The sequence below is a fragment of the Triticum urartu genome, chromosome 7 (assembly GCF_003073215.2).
Source record: "Triticum urartu cultivar G1812 chromosome 7, Tu2.1, whole genome shotgun sequence".
Lineage (NCBI taxonomy): Eukaryota > Viridiplantae > Streptophyta > Magnoliopsida > Poales > Poaceae > Triticum > Triticum urartu.
The window spans coordinates 96,079,936-96,085,384 of NC_053028.1; positions in this window are offsets into that span (position 1 = coordinate 96,079,936).

Below are 5,449 nucleotides of genomic sequence, written 5' to 3' on the forward strand. Positions count from 1 at the left end.
CACGGCCCGCGTGCGCGTCGCTACTTATACCCGGATCCGACGGCCCAGCCTCCCTTCCCTAGGGCGAGGGGGGACACGCTGGCGCGATCGGAGGGGTGGAGGCGGTGGAAATGCTGAAGCTCCCCTCTGTCCCGGCCTCCCCGGGACGGGTCTCTCTCTGTGCGCTGTGGGCCGAGCGCAGTGGCGGGCCGTTGGACCCCAAAGCTGCCTTTTATCACCTTCCCAGCACTTTACCTACCAGTCAAAGTTAGACTGACATGTATGTCCCGCAGCTGATGCTCAAAAATAAAATGTATGTCCCGCAGCTTTCAGCATAAGCAGGAGGGTACGTATTTATGTGCAGGAAGACTTACGGGCTCCACCAATTCTGTTTTGCTGCTCATCGGGGGCCCGTGTCAGTGGGATGGTAATATCCCGTGTGAGTTGGTGGGGTGCCCGTTGGAAATCATTGGAATGAGGGGATATAGGATTTTTTTTGTCTTGTGGCAGGAGAGGAGGGGTTGTCACGTGGGCCATGCGGTTGCATGGCTTGGCTTGGATGCCGTTTTGTTCCTCTTTGCTTGTGTGCATTGAGCAATCTTAACTTGCTAAGCAACCTCAGATGAGATAAAGTCATACTTTTGGTGTGATCCATCATTATACTTGTAATTTGAGGCATGCTGCAACAATGAGATTTCAAAGACGCACATAATGTGTTAAGCTCTTCATAGAGGTATGTCGCAATAGATGCTCAACTATAGGGACACGGATAAAACTTCTTGCATTTTACTTTCATACCAACACTTCTAAGAACTGAAAGAGAAACATGTAGGTTACTGGCCAATGGGCGTAGGTCGCCCAAGTTGATGTACATTGCTTTGACTAAGACGGTGATAACTCCTCCACAAGTGATGCCACCGTGTGTTTGATTTCATTAACGGCTGAGATGGAGTAGAAGCATTGCGCCCAAGTTTGGCGTCATATTGGAGTTTGGAAATGCAGATTTTGCAAGTAGAACCATGTCCTCTTCATTAACTTTTGTAACTTCACTAAGTGCTTGCAATGAGTTAGTGATAATGTAATAGAAATAACGAATAGCGGTACTTTTGATTGAATTCCCCTTGGGAATAATATCATAAACATTTGTCGTATTGAAATAATGTTGAGGGGTAGGATTAAGCATGTCCTCACTCGCGCGCACTTGCATGCTTAACTTTGAGGTTTTTTGTAGATGGGCTTCCATATAATAAGGAATTTCATATTGATATGAGTACTCTATCAATCCTATTAACCCAGATGTTATACTTCCCTTGATGGCGATGACATCCCTAATGGAATAGACTTTCATACAAACAAAACTTAAAGAAATTGTCAGTTCAATTAGTCCATAAATAATTACTAACACCTCTACTTGATGTATATAGATCACGACAACATCGTATAACAGTAACTATAATGATGAACACAATTATAGGCTATCTTGGACAAAGTGAAACCGATATGCAAACATATAGCTAACATACTAGTTGCACACGAATATGTCGAAACAGACTAACATGTAAAGAAATTTTTTAAAAAACTTTTGTAACTTGCAAACTTTTTCAATGAAAATTTGCATGAATACCAGACATATGTTGTTATGTTCTAAACAATTTTAAGGATTTCATCACCCTACAGTAATTCTGGAAGATATTTGTAATAACAACAAAACCGCCATTTCACAACAACACAACCACATAATCATAATATTGAAGATAAAGGAAAAACTTGGCACTTCATTGAAAAGTAAACAAGGAAACAAAATTTCCACAAAGGCATAGCAAAATGACTGAACCAAATAAAAATAAAGGATACCTATGGGGTGCCTCCCACAAGCATTTTCGTTAATGCCTTTTAATTAGCCAGGCACTGGTATTGTTGAGATATTGATACGTCCATTTTGCATCATGCTTTTATATCGATATTTATTGCATTATGGGCTGTTATTACACATTATGTCACAATACTTATACCTATTCTCTCTTATTTTATAAGGTTTACATAAAGAGGGAGAATGCCGGCAGCTGGGATTCAGGGCTGGAAAAGGAGCAAATATTAGAGACTTATTCTGCACATCTCCAAAAGTCCTGAAACTTCACGGAAGATGTTTTCAGAATATATAAAAAATACCGAGCGCAAGAAGTTCACCAGGGGGCCACACCCTGCCCACGAGGGTGGGGGGCGCGCCGTACCCCCCTGGGCGCGCCCCCCTACCTCGTGGGCCCCCTGGTGGCCCTCCGATGTCCATCTTCTTCTATATGAAGTCTTTCGATGAGGAAAAAATCATAAGCCATCTTCTCGGACGAAACTCCGCCGCCATGAGGCGGAACCTTGGCGGAACCAATCTAGGGCTCTGGCGGAGCTGTTATGCCGGGGAAACTTCCCTCTGGGAGGGGAAATCATCGCCATCGTCATCACCAACGCTCCTCTCATCGGGAGAGGGCAATCTCCATCAACATCTTCATCAGCACCATCTCCTCTCAAAACCCTAGCTAGTTCATCTCTTGTATCCAATTCTTGTCTCCAAGTCCGGGATTGGTACTAGTAGGTTGCTAGTAGTGTTAATTACTCCTTGTAGTTGATGCTAGTTGGTTTATTTGGTGGAAGATCATATGTTCAGATCCTATATGCATATTAATACCCCTCTGATTATGAACATGAATATGCTTTGTGAGTAGTTATGTTTGTTCCTGAGGACATGGGAGAAGTCCTGCTATTAGTAGTCATGTGAATTTGGTATTCGTTCGATATTTTGATGAGATGTATGTTGTTTCTCCTCTAGTGGTGTTATTGAACGTCGACTACATAACACTTCACCATTATTTGGGCCTAGAGGAAGGCATTGGGAAGTAATAAGTAGATGATAGGTTGCTAGAATGACAGAAGCTTAAACCCTAGTTTATGCGTTGCTTCGTAAGGGACTGATTTGGATCCATATGTTTCATGCTGTGGTTAGGTTTACCTTAATACTTTTGTTGTAGTTGCGGATATGCTTGCAATAGAGGTTAATCATAAGTGGGATGATTGTCCAAGTAAGGACAGCACCTGTAACGCCCTCGATGCGGCTATAGCTCCCACGTGTCGAGGCACGACTTAGAGACATAACCACATTGAAAGCAATGTCGCAAGTCAGGCAATCATTACAACATCCCATGTAATATATAATAAAAGGGGGAGCTACATAGTTGGCTTACATTCGCCACGTCACATCAAAGTACATAAATAACATCCATCATACAATCACTCATGGCCCGACTACGGCGCCAAAATAGAAGAAAACCCAACAAGCGACATGGCCCCGAATCAAACCCCAACTAGGCACCACTACTGATCATCGGGAAAGGAAACATAATAACGCTGAGAGTCCTCGTCGAACTCCCACTTGAGCTCGTACTCGTCACCTGGAGCGGAATCACCTGGACCTGCATCTGGAGTTATAGTATCTGTGAGCCACAGGGACTCAGCAATCTCGCACCCTCGCGATCAAGACTATTTAAGCTTATAGGATTGGGTAAGGCAAAAATAAGTGGAGCTGCAGCAAGCGACTAGCATATATGGTGGCTAACTTATTCGCAAAAGAGAGCGAGAAGAGGAGGCAAAGCACGAGCGAGAATCTAAAGGAACAACCTGCGCAAGCATTACTCCAACACCGTGTCCACTTCCCAGACTCCGCCGAGAAGAGGCCATCACGGTAACACACTCGGTTGATTCATTTTAATTTAGTCAAGGTTCAAGTTATCTACAACCGGACATTAATAAATTCCCATCTGCCCATAACCGCGGGCACGGCTTTCGAAAGTTCAATCCCTGCAGGAGAGTCCCAACTTAGCCCATGACAAGCTCTCACGGTCAACGAAGGAATAGACCTCCTCCCAAGACGTTCCGATCAGACTCGGTATCTCGGTAACTCAAGACACTTCGACAGGCTAAAACAAGACCAGCAACACCGCCCGAATGTGCCGACAAATCCCGATAGGAGCTGCACATATCTCTTTCTCAAGGCACACTCAGATGAGCAAGACGACGGGTAGGCCAGCCCAGAGTTGCCCCTGGTAGCCCCGGACATCGCTCGGTTGGACCAACACTCAGAGGAGCACTGGCCCGGGGGAGGTAAAATAAGATGACCCTTGAGTCTGCAGAACCCAAGGGAAAGAAAAGGGCTAGGTGGCGAATGGTAAAACCAATGTTGGGCATTGCTGGAAAAGCTTTAATCAAGGCGAACTATCAAGGGGTTCCCATTATAACCCAACCGCGTAAGGAACGCAAAATCCGGGAACATAACACCGATATGACGGAAACTAGGGCGGCAAGAGTGGAACAGAACACTAGGCGAGAGGCCGAGCCTTCCACCCTTTACCAAGTATATAGATGCATTAAGATAACATAGCAATATAATGATATCCCAACAAGTAAATAAAAGATGTTCCAACAAGGAACGGCCTCCAATCTTCACCTGCAACTAGCAACGCTATAAGAGGGGCTGAGCAAGGCGGTAACATGGCCAATCAACGGTTTGCTAGGACAAGGTGGGTTAGAGGTTTGACATGGCAATTGGGAGGCTGACAAGCAAAAGGTAGGCATCGTAGCATTGGCATAGCAAGAGAGAGCAAACTAGCATAGCAAAGATAGTAGCGATTTCGAGGGTATGATCATCTTGCCTGCACAGTTGTCAGAGTTGACTGGATCCTCACAAGCAAACTCAACGGGCTCCTCGGTAGCGAACTCGTCTCCCGGCTCTACCCAAACAAGACAAACAAGCAACAAGGATACAATCAACCACGTGCAAGAACAAGCAATAAGATGAAATGATGATATGCTATGCGGGATGCGATGCGGGATGCAAAATGCAAGATATGACAGGAAATGCATGAACCTGGCCCCAACTTGGAATTCCAAGGGTGCCACTGGAAAGGTGAGATGAAATCGCTTGAAAACGATATAAAGAACGCCGGAATCGGAGTTACGGTTTGAAAATGACAAGCGTTTTAAGAATGACACCGGTCTGCAATTTACAGCAAGTAGGCATCTAAATGCAATGAGATGAACATGCTACAGCCACCAAACATGACAACAAAATACATGGCAGGGATGCACACAAGATGCTTAACAAAAGACTAGCACTGAGCTACGGCCAATTCATCCATTATGAGGTTCAAACAAGCATGGCAAAAACGCAAATGCAAAACAGATTCCAGACTTAGTGAAATTAACACTTGTCTGAAATTTCAGATCACGAAGCCCTCTTCGGAGCAGCAAAACAACATGATACATGACCTGATTAAGACAAGTAAGAACATGGCATGGAGCTACTCAACAAGCTTAACAAAAGTCCCAAAGTGACCTGGGGTCAAAAGGGATCACAAAATATACTAATGGGCATACAAACATAGCAAAAACATAATCAGTTTTCAGACTTGGTGAAAACTGAGAC